Source organism: Corvus moneduloides, chromosome 14 (genome assembly GCF_009650955.1).
Source record: "Corvus moneduloides isolate bCorMon1 chromosome 14, bCorMon1.pri, whole genome shotgun sequence".
Taxonomy (NCBI): Eukaryota; Metazoa; Chordata; class Aves; order Passeriformes; family Corvidae; genus Corvus; species Corvus moneduloides.
This window is the reverse complement of record NC_045489.1, coordinates 12,948,928-12,967,112: the sequence shown is the minus strand read 5'-3', so window position 1 is coordinate 12,967,112 and position 18,185 is coordinate 12,948,928. Positions and strand designations below refer to the sequence as shown.

The following is an 18,185-nucleotide window of genomic DNA, read 5'->3' as shown; positions in this document are numbered from 1 at the left end:
TGACAATCCAATTGCACAAAATGGATCAAAGCAAAGGCTGGAATTTGCACAAGCACGTTTACACTGGCTGTCTACACCACTCAAAGCAGAGCATTTATAAGTGAAACAGGCTGATCCCATTTTTCTGACAAGCCCAGAACTTCCTTTCAGTACCTAAATGGGCTACAAGAGAGCTGGAGAGAGATGTTTTACAAGGACATGTAGTCATAGGAGAAGAAAGAATGGCTTCAAACTGATAGAAAGCAGGTTTAGATTAGATGTTAGGAAGACATTTTTTACTGTGAGGGTAGTGAGGCCCTGGCACAGGCTGCCCAGAGAAGCTGTGGCTGCCTCATCCCTGGGACTGTTCAAGGTCAGGCTGGATGGGACCCTGAGCAACCTGGTCTAGTGGAAGGTCTCCCATGGCAGGGAGGTTGGAACTGGATGGTCTTTAAGGTCCCTTCTAACCCAAACCATTCTATGATTCCACAATGATTCCTCCTCCCACACTGACAGCACAGATTACCTTTAATTCTTTGTAAGACAAAAGAAACATCTACTCTGCTGCCAAAGCTGTGCTTGCAGTTCTGAAAGGTGCTCTCAAGTTTGCTTTTCCAGCAGGCACATCAGCACAAGACACAAGTGCCCTGTTGAGCAGCTGGCCCACGCTGACTTCCATGGAGAAGCTGGAGGAGAGATGTACTCCCCTCTAGCTGCAGCATCACCATTTGCCCCAGCAGAGAACACTGCAGTTGTTCTGGTGCCCCAGGAACTACACACCTCTACTCTTTACTCACCTACCCTCAGTAGAAATTTGCTTTGATGGCTTGCTGGCAACAGCTGTCAAAAAAATCAATTTATGTGTATGTATGTGCAGACATCAAAAATTAGTGTTTATCACTCAGCTTTCTCACTAATCTCCTTTTTACCAAACTCTGTGGATGTACGGTAATGTCACATTAAAAGGACTCGGCAAGATGATCAGTGCAGGCAGAGTGCAACACCTTTACTTCTAGGTGTGCAATTGCCTACAATTTCTGATAATGCACCTTCCCAAAGGCTTTGGCAAAATATATGTTTGCATTGCAGAACATCAAGAGACCATGAGGCAATAAATTCTCCTCTCCATCCTGCCTTCCAAGAGATAAACAACTTGGCAAGTTGAGTGATAAAGAACCAATACAATTATGTGTCATTAGGCTGTAACTAATAGTGGTAGAGAATGGATAAAGGCCTGCTGATTAGAAACGCTATCAAGGAAACTCTAAGATGTGGCATTAAGGCACACATTGAAAATAGAACGCATTTCATGCTTCTCCTAGAAATACTTGATTTTATTTCAAGCCACCACCTCTTGTTGTTTTACTTGGCATGAGCACTTTCTACCATAAAAAGTTCTTTCTTCCATTAAGGATTTTATGAAGGAATTAACAAATAGCATCTACCAACAGAGAGCCTCCATGTCCTCTTTGTCAAAACAAAGCTCTTCTCACTCTTCCTTCAGAAAGACATACCAGCCTGATCAGAAACACTGCCAGACCTCACTGTGCAGCTCATTTGCTCCTTGTGCAAGGCCTCCATCTGAATCCATATCTGGACTTCCCTGGGACAAAATTTCTGTGCTAAACATTTTATCCATAAATTTTGAAAGAATATGATGGGATTCAGTAATTCAACAGAGAAATTACTGCCAGTTTCAGCTGCATAGGGAAGGCAGTGCTCAGCTCCCATGGGAATCCCACTCCAGTTGCATGAGCCTCACCATCCATGTGGGAAGCAAATACTTCTACTCATCTTCCAAGCAGAAGCTACTTAGACTTACTGAGCGCATATGCCTGCACATTACCTTCAGGGCCTGGCCAAGATTAACATCTTCACTACCAAGAACCCACCCAAATTCATGAAGCATTCCATATTTTTAACAGGTTGCCCAGAAAAGTGGATGTCCCAATCCTGGAAGCGTTCAAGGACAGGTTGGTTGGGACTCTGAGCAAGCTGCTCTCCTGAGCAAGGGGTTGGAACCAGATGACCTTTAAGGTCCCTTCCAACCCAAGCCATTCTACGATTCTGTGATCCTACTGAGACAGCTCCTGGTGCTTCCACAGACCATTCAGGTTCTGGTTTCCAAGATCACCACAGCAGTGGTTAAACATGGTTCTGGTATTTGCAATGGAAAAACTGGGAGCTGCTGAAGGATTTGGGACTGCATTCCTTTAAGTCTGAAACAGGTTTCACATCAGATAATACAAATCTCTGATGACTTGTGAGCTGAAGAGTGAAGTTGCTCTGCCCCTTTGCCTCTGACTAGTTCCACTGATTTCTATAGCATAGAAGTCCGAGGGGAAAAAAAAGCATAAATCCTGTTCCAATCTGTCTTCTGATCCCATAAAACACTTCCATGTGGCCAGTATCTGACAAGCCTCCAGGACAGAATCTATGCCAGTTGTCTGGACTTGCACCATTCTCAGCTCAGCGAAGCCTCACAACAGTTGAAAGCTGGGCCCTTTATCAGAAGGTGAGTGTTCAGCATTTCTGATGGAACTCAGCCATGATTAGCTGGGTAATCATTATACTCTTTCAGCAATTATCATCAGCACTAATATAACTTTGGCTGCTGCAAACTCTAAGAGTGTCTTGATCTAAATTACATTCAGGGGCATTATATCATAAAGTGTAACATATGATCCCAGTCTGACAAGCTGATACTGCAGACTGTGTAAATGGAGATGAATCACTTCCCAAGTCTTTGCAGAAGGTTTGTTTGCCCTCAAAGAAACAAGTTTCCATTCTTCCAAAGGCTGCATAGAGAGCAGAACCATGTATCTCTCCTCTGTCTGTAAGGAAGCACCTCCAGGGTTGAAGCCCTTTTCTGAGTAACTGGCTTATGCCTGCAGTGATCTGCAAAACACCTGTCCCAAGAACTTTTGAGAAAGGAAATCTTGTGAGAGGGAAAGGACTTTGAAGGTAGCTACAGAAAGGAAGAATGTGTGCTGGAAAACAGCAGAAATCCTGACACCATGTTCCGATTGCAAATGCCATCTAGGATGTCACATCAAGGTAAGAATTGATGTGTTATTAAACATAGCTATTTTATAAACCACAATTCTGTAAATTAAATGAAAAGTTGAGGTCAGACCACATAATTGCAGGCAGAATCTGGCCACTGATCATTACTTTTCGTAAGGACTGTCCTCTAGGCTAGAAGGTGTGTCACGATGCCCCAAGGTAGTTAACTCACACTAAGACAACAGTACTGACAGACTATTTTTTGCCTACAGTAATCTGTCAGGTACCCTCTGTGGGAGCTCTGACACAGGCTTGGAAATCCATTCAGATCCCAGAAGTTTAACTGCAAAACCATTCAACATAGGGCAAGACACACATTCTCTATATCTAAGACTTACCTGGGATGCTGGTTAGAGTTTATTTTCCCCTGCTCTCACAATTCTAACCAGTTTATATACCTAGAAATTAAAGCCAAAGGAGAGAGAGATAATGTTTTTCCCAACATCACAGGAAAACAACACAGAAAAACTGGCTTCCTCTAAAGTATCAGGCCAGAGCTGCAACTGCATTATCACTTGTTTTACTAGACCCATAATACACCACTTGTGCTGAATGGGTGCAGGGGGAATACTGCTCAAACTGAACAAGAGCATGGCTGAGTTCCTTGAGTTGAGGAGAACCAGCTTTCTGGAATGCCACCAGCACAAGCCAAATGTGGCAGTAATTCAGGCTCTACCTTCTGCGTTCAGAGTGTGAGGCTCAGACATTAACACAGAAATGCAGCTCCACAGGCTGCGGGATCCTGGGTACCAGAAATTCTGCTCAGTGCCGAGTCTCAGGCAAAGCACACGGAAGGGAGCGCCCAGAGGAACAGTCTCTAAGATGTGGTTCCAGCATCCACAGCTGGCCTAAATTTTACTCCATGCCAGGAAACAGCTCCTTTCTCACAGATGGCTGCTGTTACAGAGCACTGACACCCACCACAGAGAAACTGGGCAAGCAATATTAATAGCATCAATGAGAAAATTAGGAACCCACATCAAAGCACTGAGAGTTGTTTCTCTAATATTTGGCTTTAAAACTAAGTGCAAAAAGAAAGGTTATTACACTCAGCTAAGCATGTTTAGAGGACTTTCCTTTTAAGATGTGATTCTGCAGCTTTTAAACACACACACATGCAAAATGACCCCTTAAGGATGGGGGAAAGCTGCTGTCACCTATAACTCAGCAAATCACAAGTTATATGAAGAAATAAAAATCAATGCTGCTCTGAAATTTAGCGTGGCAGAAAAAAGAAGTCAAAACTATCATAATAAATGGCTGCTGGAAAGTCAGTCAATGGACAGTGCTGCTGTGACCATGTTTTTTCTCAAACATGGTCATTCCCTTGGAATTTGAGTCCAAAGATTATTATCTGCCCTGCACTGAATACAGCACACACAAACCAATAATGCAAATAAATCAGTACGCACTCATCTGCTAGAATTTTTCTAGTAATAGAAAATGATAAAAGAGCATAATCAATTAATCTAATTTAGAAATCTCCCCTTCTCCATTACAACACTGACACTGGACTGAACTATACAGAGCCTACCTGCATCAACAGAGTCAGCACAGATGAAACATGGATGCAAATACTGTCAGCCATGTAATCTCCATAAGAAGACCCTTGGATTTGGGGATTTAATAAATTAAGGACAAGTACAAAGCATAGAACTATATATCTTGAGGATATAGTGGTTATTACTGGTGTCCCTTTTGACTGGAGCAGGGACTGCTCAGCCACAGCTAAGTCTCCACAGATGGGCACAGCCCAGTCTGAGTTCTCTGCCTGGACTCCAAGCAAATCGATGCATGTGTCTTCTCTGAGAGCTGCAAAAGCATGTGAGTGCAGCACTGTGCCCACACCAGCATGACCTGCTAGGTGTCCATCATAGTCCTGTCCTGCTGACAGCTACGGGCGTCTATCACTTCCAGCCTGGAAGACGTGCTCTATCACTGCCACAAACCTGGCATGATGCTAACAGTGAAGTCTTCATGTGATTTCAGATGTGTTTCTCTGATAGTTCTGCCACTTTAACATCCACCCACAGAGAGGACCTGACATCTTTTTAAGCAGTTTTTTGAGACACTACAACCTGATGACTCAAGTTGGTTATTTGTCTTAATCTCCAACAGACTCAGAGCTGTTCAGTAAAATAAGTATGGGCTATTTCCCCTCAGAGTAGGTGAAAGATGGAATCAACAACTAATACATCTGCTCTACTTTACTCAGTTACCTGGTCTCATTTTGAATCAAACCCTGTCTGTCTTCTGCTTCAGCCTGTCTTACACATGTGCAGCCTCCCTGCCTTCACTGGCACTCAGGCCAGACAGTCTGAAATTACATCACGGGCATCTTGCTGCAGCTTAGATGGCATCACCTCAGGTTACATAGGACTGGGAGAGACCCACTGAGTCACCAAGTACAGCCCCTGCTGTCCAGGCAACCACGTCATCTAATCCCTTTGTAAGTGAATCAAAAATAGTTATGAACCATATCTCACTGGGCACACCCCAGGCTAGCCATGAATGACATATTGTGGTGTAAACTGACTCGGGAAAAAGTATACAGACACATCCAAGACAAATTAGAAAGTGCAACAAGCAGGGAGGCAGCTTAGTCTAATGGCCAGGGAATGGGACAGGCAGCAAGATGGCTGGGCCCTGCTGCTGGCTCCTGTTCTTCCCTATTCCACCCACAGTGCCATTGCTCCATCCCTCAGGTTCCTCTAGGCTAAGACCAAGATAACAACATTGTCCCTCCTTCCTTCGCAGATTGCTTTCAGCACTACAGACAAAAAGAGGGACACAAGAACTAACTATTTTTATCCACTTAATCTCCCCAGCAGGTTTTTAAAGCCCATATTAAAGCCCTCCTTTGCAATTCAGTCTGTGGATAATTTGCTACCTGCATCTCCATAAAGTTTAACCTGTCATAGCCTAGCAAAGGTGTAATTTCATCCCCAGGCTCTTCTGACTTGAGACTGTGGAGCTTCTCTTTGTGGATAAAGTATCAAAGCAATAGCTCTGAGACAACAGCCCTTTTGCATCTCACAACCCATGTATTATCCTCTCTAAACATAGTTTAACAGGCCAGAATCAAAACCTTTTCTCTCCCCTCATGTCTCCTCCCCACCATGCACACTTTAAGAAAGAGCAAGCACAGATAAGAGCAGCAGACAGAGACATAAAGAGAGGATGGTTTATCCCACAGACAGAGGATTACTGCATCATGATGTAATGACCTTGTTCAGGAAAGAAAAAGGTTAGTTATACGACAGCCTGAGTTGTAAAAATACCAAGTTCTTTTCAAAATGGGGTAGAATAATGTCCATTTAAAGTTATGCTGAAGAAAACATAAAACACTTGTCCAGTGAACTGGAGAGAGAAAGAGCACAGCCCAACTGGCCTGGATACAACCCCTCTCCAGACACATGTAACACACTGAATCAAACAAGCAGGGGTGTTCCTCAGCTAAGTACGCAAGGAAAGGAGATGCCATGCTGCTTTCTCTGTTTTTGTATCTTCAAACATCCAAGAGTCCTTTCTGTACCCTACAAAGGTGCATGGCAAAAAGAGCCATTTCTGTGATTCACTTCAGCTGCAAAATGCTACACAGCCAATTGTTCCATTTGCCCCTTGTGAAGACTTTGCATTTGTACCTATTTTTTTCTACCTCAGAACAACTGGAGGGAGGAAGGCCACATGCTGCCTGCATATGAAGCAATCCCATGAAAAAAACAACTCAAGGCCAGGCTTATTCTCTCTTTTCAGGCAACATTTAATGAAGCTTTGGCCATGACTAAAACTCCAAGGCTGAGTTAATCACATTTGTGACTACAGGTTCCTCAAAGGGACTTGTTTCTAATGAATTTTCAAATGCTATGAAACCAATAGGTATGGTATTTACCACTGAAAACACTGTAAAAGGACACTGATGCTACTGCCCCAGTACAGCACACTTATTTCACGGCACTGTTGATATTCTGCTTAAGTGAAGCGTATGTTATTAAAGCCAATATTTACCAACAGATACTACAGTTGTGAAAGTAATATAGTCCTTCCATGTAAAAATAGGCTTCCAACAGGAAATACAAGGCATTTGGCAAGTCTTAGTCCACCAAGGGCAATTGCTCCATGTCCTGTTTCCAGGACAAGAAAGCCTCCAGTTACTCCATATACTTCCAGTGGTGAATGCTGAGCTTGTCTGGTAAGTTTTCTGAGCCCAGTGGAAATCCTAGACCAGACACAGAAAGCTCTGAGTCTGAATTGGCACCAGATGCTTTAGAAAACAAGTGATTTTCATTTTGTTACAGGAATATGAGAAGGCCAAAATGCTTTATTTGTCAGCACAGGAACAGCCACTCATCTAAGTGCATGAATATTCTGTTGAAGTTGTTATAAAATCAGACTCTTCCAAGGAAACCCTGCACTGAGTAACAGTGCCATGTGCCAACTTACAGTGCTCTCTACACGTGTATGAGACAGGAAATTTATTTTCTATAGCAGACGAACAGCAATGACAGCCTTCAGACTAGAGTATGGAATATCATTTGCAGCAAATTCCAACCTCTCAAGGAGCAGCCTACAGTATCTCCCTACTAGCTCAAAGACTCCATACAAAGGCCAACTCAACCTCATGCGTCTACTGCAGTGTTTCTTCTCAATTAACTAAGGAAAAGTGTATTAGCCATACATCAAAACTGCATTGCAGCTAGAGCTGCCAATTATTTATGGCAAAAGGGAGGCTGATTCATCCGACTGTATGTGGGCCTTGGCTGGAGTTTTCCCAAAACGCAACAAGAAGAAAACCTCAGTGAATCTCCCCCTCATTCCCACTCCTTCCTCCCCCACAAATCACAGTCAAGAGGCCTGCGCTTGCAAAAGCAGCATTTCCTGGAGGATTCTTTCTGCAAATCACTCCTTTTCTAAATTCAGACAAAACACACAACTCAAAATCCATTTGCATATGATATATACGCATACAAGGACACCCCTCCCAAACACTTGGAAGCAAAACGCAATGTAAAGGGGTCTAAAGCACCTTTAAATCCCCAGTCCCCAGGGATCCCTACATCTTCCACTCCAAATCTCACGGTGTTCTGTGGCCACCTGCGTAGCGTGCAATGGCCACCTGACAACACTCGGCTTGGCACCAGCCTGCAACAGCTGAGCAGGGGCTGGGGGGCCTTGTATTTCTGCTCACAGCAATCACAGAACAGAACATTTCTGCTAAGCACAAGCACATCCTGAATCCAGACCTTTTCACAAGCTTCCTGTGTCGGATGCATTTAACACCTAACATATCACCAGTAGCAATTCTCCATCCAACATGTCGCTCCTTCACTCTGTGTGTTTCAAATGAGCCTTGTGGCCTCAGGGTGCCAGGGCTCTTCTCTCCCTGGCACTGCTGGATCGAAATTGTTCTCATTAGTTGCCACGGACCCATTTAGGCACCTACTAGCCTAGGTTTTCAAGGTCCCCAGCCACACCAACACCACTATTCCCCATGGTGAGTTCAGGACACAAAACTTCAATCATGTTTGCTTCTAACTGCTATCTTCCACTGGTCTGACAGTACCCTACCAATGACCTTGGGCATCTGACTTCATCCTTTCGTTTCCAGTGTGTTTGACACGAGTCAACCTGGCACCCAGCCTCCCTGGAGCAGTCAGACCCTGCCTTAACACATCTCTGCTTTTTATCCAGGCCTGACTTTTAGCCATTTATTGTTAATCTTTAAAACAGCTTTCACAGAAAATATGCTTTGAGATCCTCAGAGTGCAGAAAAATGCTTGAAGCATGCACCTACTGCTCACTGCCTTCTGGCACCAACATTCAAAATTCCAGTCAGCACAGGAGGGAGCCTGAGCTGCCCTTTCCACGGCAGGGGGGGATCTGCAGTCAGACACAGCCAGCTCCATGGATCACAATGCAATGCCTCCTCAATGATGCAGGGTAGACCAGTGCCAAGGTATCTTCTGCCTAATGACCCCACCAAAAAAAGCCATCAGTCTGATGAGAACTTGTGCTTTAGAGGTTGTTGGATTATGCAAGAGCACAGTTCTTCCTCTCCTTGCCCAAAAGCCAGTCCAGTTATGGGTTAATTTTGGGATTATGTTTACCAGACTGTTTGTGGGTACATACACTGACAGCTATGTGTAATTCCTGTTCCAGTACGCAAGCAATTACACTCAGGATAAGCACTGCAATAGATGCAGTCCTCAAACAGAGAGTCACACGTGTTCAGGTGTGCCCATGAGGCCAGGCTCTGCCATTCTTCTGGGATCAGCAATGCAAACAACATGAAATGCAACTCAAAAAGTACTCAAGATTAAGGTAACAGACCTCTTGTGTCACGTGTGGGCCTGGGAACTTCATCCATGCGCTGTTGTGTCCATTAAGTGAGAGGAAAAAGAGCTTACCAAATCAAGGACTTAGAACTGGAAAACTACCTTGTAACCAGATTCTTATTGCTTCTCCTTACTACATGAAAGAGACTGGCATTTACCCCAAGTGTCCAGAGTGCTCCACAGACCACGGGAGAAGACAGAGCATGCCCTGAAGAAAAGGTTGCTCAAAAGTTCTGTTTGCATTACAAGTTGGGGCATATAAAGCCCCCTAATTAGATGCTTTGTGGACTATTTACTTCAGAAACACACAAAGGTAGCAGAAGTTCTAGCATTTCAGTATCACTATAGCTTTTAAGAAGGGTCCAGGACACAACTTCTGTTTGTGAACTGTCAATATACTGCAGAAGACTCCAGTCTCAGCTTACTCCTTCTGAAGCACTAAACATTATTCATTAATGCCACTAAAAAGGAGGATTCTGCATTCCCCCAATGCAAGAAGAAGTGGAGAGAGAACAAGAGCATGGAGAGAAGGTGTGGTACAGGATGTGGGACAGAAATGACGGGAGAAGACTGTCCCCACAGACTACCACTCTAGATACCTCCAAATATTACCCCACCTCTTTCTGGTCATGCATCCTACAAAGTGCAAGGTGCCTTCCTCAAAAAGAAACAAACCAGGGAGCAAATTCTGTCTGCTTTAGTCTTTTTTCTTGCTAGAAATCTCACTTCTTCCCAGCTTGAATTCTCTGGAACGAAGAGAGGAGATTCATAGCACAGCACAGCTAATGTAGACCACATCTGTAGGAAATAAATAACCAGGATGCCAACCTGATCTGGCTAGGCTTGCTAAAAAGATCAAACGCGGATGTAAGCATCTCTTTTCTGGAGCAGGCATCGTTTCAGTTGTTGAAATATTCATGCACCAATAGGAGCTGTGGTATCAATGTCTGTCCCTGATACAAACAAACCTGAGCTCAAAGCATGACAATCTGTGTTGTGCAGAGCAGAATCACAATTAAAAGCATTTCCCAAGCCTCCATTTCTGCATGCACACATCTGACAGCTCTTCTGGTGACACATCAAGAGCATCCCAAATCCAAGTCCACAATCTTCTGCCTGTGAGGGCAGGAGACATTAAAAATAGTTTTAGCAAATGCCCAGGATTTTAATTGTGCGCCTTCAGTTTTTCCCTCTCAGATTTACCATGCACCAGCAGCCCTGTGGTTCATCTGGGGAACGGCTGTATGCACCTGATAAATACGAGCTGGCATCTGGGCACTGCAGGTTGAATCTAGACTCTCTGCAGGGAAGCGCCTCGAAAATTTCTGATCTGGAGGATCTTCTCCTTCACAATAGCGAATAGAGAAGGAGGAGACAGAAAATGGAAAACATTAGGCCTTTCAGTCCCCTCGAGAGACACAGAGAAGTACTTTCCAGTGCCCTTTCTAAATAAAGGAAACTAATTTTTTGATGCCAGCAAATGGACAAAGACTGGTGGGGGGGCACAGCTGCTGCCCCTTCAACAAAACTGTCTGGAGAAATGAGCCCACTCAGGTGACATGGCAAGAAAATGTTTTGGTACTCCCCTTGTCACATGCACCCAACTGTGCATACACCCTGCAGAGCAACACTGAGCCTGCTAAGGTGCCAGAGCATTTTCAGCACTTGAGGATTAGAAAGGAAATGAGAATGGCCCAGCTCTGGAGTCTGTGCCGTACTGCAATGTCAAAGTGGCAGTTTGTTTCAGGCTTATGGGGATCTACAGCTGGACAAAAATGATACTGCAGTACCTTGAGTTGTGGCAAAGCCAAGCACATGTATGAGCAGCAAGCTGGACCACAGCACGGAGCTCACTGGTCCATGTGCCAGGTGTCACCTTCAGAAGTCAAGGGGTCACATCCAAATCCTTGTTTCCATTCCCTGAGAAAGCACACTTTTGCCATCGGGACAATAAAGAAACATGAAATTACCCAAAGATTCCTTGCGCATGTTTTGGATCCAAATTGCCTTAATTTGCTTCTGATGGCAATAAAACAGTACACATGACCAGAGCAGAGCAAAGGATGTGTATCCAACCTTCACTTTGCTGTTCCCCATCTTTATGAGCCTTACAGTGCTGTATTAGAGCACCTGTACCACACCGAGCCCCAAACCCAGCATGAGGAGGCACTGAAAACTATTCCAACTGTGGAACTGGCAGCAAAGACTCCAGGGCAGAGATGTGCTTTGCTCTGCATCACTAAAGACTCAGTCACATCTGTCAGTACACTACGAGATAAGCAACTGACAATAAAACTAATGCTGGGAAATGAGCACACTGAATATATAACAACACTATTTTACCCTTGAATACTTAATGCACACAGTCATAACGATAAGTCTTTAGAGCAAAACAAAGCAACGTTCATGGCAGAGGTTCCCCAACTGAGCAGGACATGCCTCTGTTTAAGCAAGTCTGCCTCTGGAGGGGATGGATGATTCAAGACTGGACATCAGGGTATCTGGAGGGGCACCTAGCCCAGTGCTCTAAGAGCCAGACTTGCAGGTAGGGCTGGTGCCACATGCTGACACAAAGATCCTCCCAGTCCAGGAGCCAATGACCCGGAGCGCTTGTAGGCCTGACTGTCCCCTGCCCAAGTCTTCCTGGGGTCAAGAGCTCCAGAAGGTGGGGACAGGAGACTGCATCAAGAACATCCCAGCTTCCTGGATGCCTGTCAGTGGGACTGACAAGGCAGATGCCATGGTGCTTGCCCAGAGCAAGGTGCACCCACCTGCCATATCCCACAATGCCTGAAGCAGTGAGTGGCACCTTGCAGCCCAATTCCCTGTCTCAGAAAACCCAGGAAGCCAGCTCATGAGCAATGCACTGTCAGAGCTAAGTTGGAGCAGTGCAATTGAACATGCAAAATGAAAAGTCCTTTGGCTATCTCCAACAAAGCACAGTGACACACTTGCTTTTCACTGCATGCAAGCCACAGCTGCTGATGTTCACCGGGAAAAAGTCTCCAGAACTCTAAGCACTGAAACTATTCACTAGCAAAACACAGATATTTTTGTCATATTTTTCCACTATAAAATTACTGCTAGGAGCAGGAGACAACCAGCAACAGCAGGTCTGAGATAAGACATTCACATCAGTGTCTCTACCTGTGCTGACCCAGGCCCAATGAAACCTACCAATTACCACTCAGCCTAATGCCATTCCTCAAGTAACATGAAAATCAAAGCCAACATAAAAGAAGATACGCAAGCTCAACTATTTGTGTCTGAAAGGTAAAAGGCAAAATAGAGCTGCAGGGAGAAAATGCTAGCTAAACACAAAATAGCACTGATGAGTGAAAAGGTTTATTTCTGCAGGTGAAAGTTAATTCACGTTCCTCTTTCCCTTTCTACTGCTGCCCTCCCCACTAAGTTCCTGGGAGAAAAGCTTCAAGGACCTTTGGCATGAGCAAAGGATGGTAATGAAAGAGGAAGATCACAGTGGGCTCCTGCCTGCCCACTGTGTAGCACAGCAAGGAACAGAAATCAGTACTCAAGCCAGAGAGGCACAAAGTGACAGCACTGTTAATGTCCCAAAGTCACAGGGAGTCCAACCAGAGCGGCAGCGGAAGCCAAATCTGGCAACATCCCCCCTGCGACCAGTTCTGTGCAGACATGGCTAAAATGAAGGAGGAGTTGTAGGCAGATCTGAAAGACCTTGAGAATCCCAGCTGGTTTTGATCCCAGAACACTGTCAGCTCCAAGGACGCTTGGACCCATAGTCACAATTAAAGTATTAAAAGAAAAAGAGAAGAAAGCTTCAGGCAAAGGGAACAGGAAGTGAAAGTGGGACTCTCCCCACAAACCAGCTCTCTTCTAGGAGCAAATGCTGCCAGGCCAGAAGATGGCTAACACAAGAGCTGGGTTTGTTATGACCAACAATATGTTGCAGAGATTAATGTGTCTCACCTATCCCTGTAACTGTATGTACAAAACCTGCAAAGAAATATGGAGGGTTGGAGGAAGACAACCTCTTGTGCCCAATTTTGTTTTTCCAGACCTTGTGAGTCGGCTCAAGACACACAGGACAATCTGGACTCCAACTTCCACACATTTTCAGAGTTTTGGTCAGATTTTTACAGAGAAATTGCCCAGTCAACAGTCTGCCTGGAAATGTAAAGTTCTCCTCCCTGTAGTGAGCAGCAAAATGCTCACGAACTTCCAGAAAATCCTCCTACAGAGTTTCGCTGGGCTTGTTGGTTTAGAGGGCACAAAGACCCCATTAGTCCCTACAAAAAGCCAGCATGCTTGTGCTAAAGCCCTGAGGTGAATAAGGCCCAAGTCCAGGGCCTGTGACAACCAAAGCAGCTCACCCTGGATATTGAGTCCTGCAGCACTGCTGTTACAGCTGCCTCCGAAACTGTTGCTGCTGCAAGCAGTGGCCCATGAGGCCTGAAACTTAATACCGTAACAGGAGCTCAAGCTCACAGGAGCTACTGAGACTTACTTTTAGTTATCCAGAGTCACTCAGTTAAGAAATGCCATCCATGCAGATCTTGGTTCAGAATACAACCTCCTCTGCAGCCCAGAGGCAGCTGCCTGCAGCCCCCCACCTATGAAGCCAGCCAGCCCCCAGCCCCAGCCCCCTGCACCATGCCTGCCACCAGCTCCTCTGCCCAGTTCCATGCTCAAGGAATGCAGCTCCAACCCATGCAGCTCCATACAGCCACAAATATCACCCTCTGTAACCAGCCTGTGCTCACGGCAGAAAACCCGGCTCAAGTCAATCCCTCCCCTCCATGCACGTAACCTGCCACGGCAGCCTTTGCTCCCTGGCCTCGAACAACCCACCAGTCCATGTCCCAGACCTTCAACCCATTACCCCCGACCCCTAATTTACTCTGTATTCTGCTCACATCGTTGGGTAACCTGTGACTGGAAGCCCGAGGCTCCTCCGCAGCCATGTGCCACGCTTCCTTCGGCAGAGCGTCCTCCTCCCGGGCGGCTCCGGAGCTGTGCCCGAGCCCCCTCCTCCCCGCCTGACAGCCACAGAGAAGGTGGATTCACTCGAGAGGAGCCGGGGAAGTCGGTCTCACCACCCCTCCGGCCGCAGCGTCCTCTTCCCTCTCTCTCCCTCGGGCAGGCAGGCAGCAGCCTGGCTCCGGCCCTCCCGACAGCCCGTCCTCCTCCCCCTCCTCCTCGCTCTGAGGCGGTCCATGTCAGACCGAGAATCGCTCAGCAAAGCCCATGCTGATCTCTGGCCTCCAGGTTCCCTGTGCAAGCATCCCCGACCGTGCCCAAAAAGACAAGAGAAAGCAGCGTCCCCCCTCAGGCAGCCCAGCGCGGGGTCGGATCCGGGCAGGTGGGGCATCAGGGGCACGAGCCTTTAAGGGGGTTTGCCAAACTCTCTGCACAGACACCCAGGCTGTTCACTCCTGACACACGCTGTGCTCACCCCGCAAACGGAACGGCGCGGGGAAAGGCAAAATCCAGCCCCTCAACAACCCTCGGGGCTGCAGGCCCCCAAACAACCCCGCTCTTCCCAGCCCGGGCCCACCATCTCTTTCAGATGTTGCTCGCTTTGAAGCTATGGCTTCTCCTGCCTGAATTCCCTCAGCCTTCCACATTAAATACCTCGCTGTATTTAAAACAAGGCTCGTGTTCTGGTATCAGTGAAAACCGGATCTGAAAACTGCCTCAATGACCAGAAAAAGGGGCCACTCGTGCCGAGTGCATCCCCCCGCCGGAGGAGGGAAGCCTGGAGCGGCCAGACATCATGCTGGAGCACTTCCTCGGCTGGCTGGTGTACAAGTCTGGGACAAAGGGACAACCCAGCACAGGGACCAGCTCCAGTGTGGCATCAGACACCACCATGCATGCACAAGGAGAGACCACCCTTCCACGAACGGATTTTGGGAAAAACTTGGCAGGTGCTGCTGCACAAGTCAATCGGATGCGCGTTGCCAATAACGAGTATTAAAAAAAAAAAAAAAAAAAAAAAAAAAAAAAAAAAAAAAAAGGCGGAGTTATTTATAGCCCAGAATTTCTCACTCCTCTGCAGAAGCGCAGCCCAGAGGCGGCATTGTTGGGAGATGGGGAACACGCACCGCGGCCGCGTCCAGGGCCGGTGCCGGCGCTGACACAACTTCAGCCGCGGCTCTGCGGCTCGGGGAATCCTTCCCGCAGGACACCGGGCTCCGGTCACCGCCGACTGCCCGGCAACACAGGTGTCACTGACGGCAGCGGCACCCCGGAGACGCAGAGACAACCCCGGCACTGGCGCACCCCGGCCCTGCCCGCGGCATCATCCTCCCATCGTCGGGAGGAGACGGGGCGCCGCAGACCCGGCCACGGGCACCGCGCTTCGCCGGCGGCCGCAGGGCCCGGCCGGGGTTATCTGGAACCGCCCCGGCCGGGGTTACCTGGAACTGCGGTCGGTCATTGCTGCCCGGCCGGGGTTACCTGGAGCCGCGGTCGGTCATTGCTGCCCGGCCGGGGTTACCTGGAGCCGCGGTCGCTCATCGCCGCCCCGCCCGTCCCCCGCCGCCGCCGCCGAGCGCCCCCCGGGCGCGGCCCGTCCCCCCGCGCCGCCAATCGCCGCGCGCCCGCCCGCCCCGCGCGTCGCGGGGCCGCCGCAGCCGCGCTGGCGCAGCCAATGGGCGCGGCGGGCGGCCGGTGACGACACACGGGCCGGGGCTGGGGCTGGGGGCAAATCTTGTGTTTCAAGGCAGCGCGCAGGGAAAGCGCGGCGCGGGGGGGTGCTCGCCCTCCAGGCCCCTTGCCCGCGTGCCCCCTCGGAGGTGTGCGGGCACCTGGGAGGCGAGACCGGCGCCGGCCGGGGCTGAAATGGGTCCTGAAAGGCATCATCACGCTCCCTGGTCTTCGTCCGCTGGGAATAGGAAATGCACCGTGAAATTCGGGGCTCCCCCGGATGACGTCTGCGTGTGACAGCCTGTGGGCTTCTCCTGTCCGCATCCGAACGTGGGAGAAGCTCAGCAGGAGTGAGGCTGGAGCGACCGGCTCCGGCCACTCCTGCGACAAAGAGGGCAGTTCCTTGCAAACATCCTCCAACGCACCAGAAGAAAAGTCTTATTCACGGTCTGTGTTTTCCTTTCTCCTTCATTCTTTTCCAATTTTGCTTCCCTTGGCAACGTGTGGTCCTTCTGCTCCTTTCGAATCCACGGGTTCAGCTCCTCCATGAAAGGTATCAAAAGTAGAAACAGACCCAGCTTTGATGAGCATGATCTCACATTTACAATATTTTCAGGGGAAAAAAATGTGCAGATAAACATGACCAATTTTACAATCTCTGGGCACGGAGCAGTGCTGGGGCTGGGAGCACCAGCCATGCTCTGAGCTTGGGGCTGTGCCCGGTCCCAGGGCTGGCAGGAAGCTCTACCAGCTCCAGGTGCCACCAGTGGAAAGGGCTGTGCTGTTACATACCAAAGTGAGCATACCTTTGGCCATTTGTTTTTGTTTGATTTGTTGCATCTCTCCTGATGGAGATGCACTGGGTATGTTTAATGACACATTATGGAGCAGCCAAGGCCAAGCAATGAGGACTTACCTTCTGGTGGCTGCTACTGGCAAAGGTAAGGCAGGCCACATGCATCCAAGAGGAGATAACAAACCCTCCCAGCCCCACCACACGGCATGTGATCTTGTCTGACTACAAGGGATCACACTGCTGCCTTACAGCTCATTCAAAGGACAGGTTCTCCAGAAGCAAGAGCTCACTGAGTCACCCAGTCCACACTGACGTGACAAGCAGCTCCTACTGAATCACTACTGTCCCTTCCTGCTGTAAGCTGAAATCTCACAAAGGTTTTCTTCCCCAGTATGAGTCAAATCTGTCACTTAGCTGGCTGGCTCTGCAGTGATTACAGTCAAACCATAGAGCAAGTTGTCAGTGTTCTTTCCACCCCCACAGAGAATTACTCCTGTGGATAGATGACTTTCAGGATCCTCTAAGGGCAGCAGGAATTGTGCAAATCTGCTGTCCCTCAACAATGGAAGAGGAGGCCTTCCACTTTCTGCTGCATGTAGTGTCCACCCCAGTGACAGCACTGCGTGCATCCAAGAGCGTTGGGACAAGCAATGGGGTGACTCCTGCAGAGGACACTCTTGTTGAGCCAAGGTGGGTTAGTCAGCAGAGAGTGCAGGCTTTCACCTTTGGCTCTTCCCCCTTCAAAGTCCATGAAAAGCTTTTGGAGGAATGTCCCTTGACTGCAGTGAGGAAGGGAATGCAGCTGAAGGAGCGGTCAGGGTCCCCATAGGCTCACCCAGCCCTGCAAACCACACTGGCTGCTGCAAACTGCTGTTTAAAACAGCTCAGAGCTGGAAAGGACTGAGCAGGTTGGGCACCAGCAGTACCCAGCCACCTTCAAAGTCATTCCTGATGGCTTCAGAAAGACTGGTGGGTCATCAACCAGCCCCACACCCTGGAGCACCACAAGCCATGGGAAGTACGTGTCCCGCTTACAGGCTTCCAAAAGAGGAAGGCAGCTCAAGGAAAAGCTGCAGATAGAACATGAAATCAGGCAATTACAGATGTTAGGACTGAATCTGTGAGTGAATCACTTTCATTCCTTTTAAAAAGTCCAACTAAAATCTAGTTTTAGCATAAACTTTTAGCAAAACTGCTCTTATGAGCACCATAAGAAAACTGCAGGCTCTCTGAAGCACCAAGCCCAGTTCAGCTCCCATCTGACTTTGCCAAAGGCTGGGCAAGAGCAGATGAAGGGAAAGTTTCAGTTTCCTTTCCCCTGTGAAAGAACAGAAACTTGACTCCGTGACTGCATGCAGTGAAAAAGCAGATCAGATCCC

At 48.0% G+C, this 18,185-nt stretch overlaps 1 protein-coding gene across 12 annotated transcripts in view; it reads right to left on the bottom strand.

The window, feature by feature from the left end:
• The window catches only part of LOC116451000 (serine/threonine-protein kinase PAK 3-like), a 113,482-nt gene that overhangs the window by 39,376 nt on the left and 55,921 nt on the right, over positions 1–18,185 (bottom strand). For 2 of the 12 annotated variants that reach the window (XM_032124064.1, XM_032124078.1), the window contains exon 1: positions 15,862–15,928. The exons of 5 other annotated variants lie outside the window; for them this stretch is intronic. The gene's annotated coding sequence lies outside the window, so the exon portion shown is untranslated. Of the gene's footprint in view, positions 1–14,275; positions 14,491–15,781; positions 15,929–16,171; positions 16,265–18,185 lie in introns of those variants that run through there. 5 more of the 12 variants (XM_032124067.1, XM_032124070.1, XM_032124075.1 and 2 more) reach the window with 4 other exon arrangements.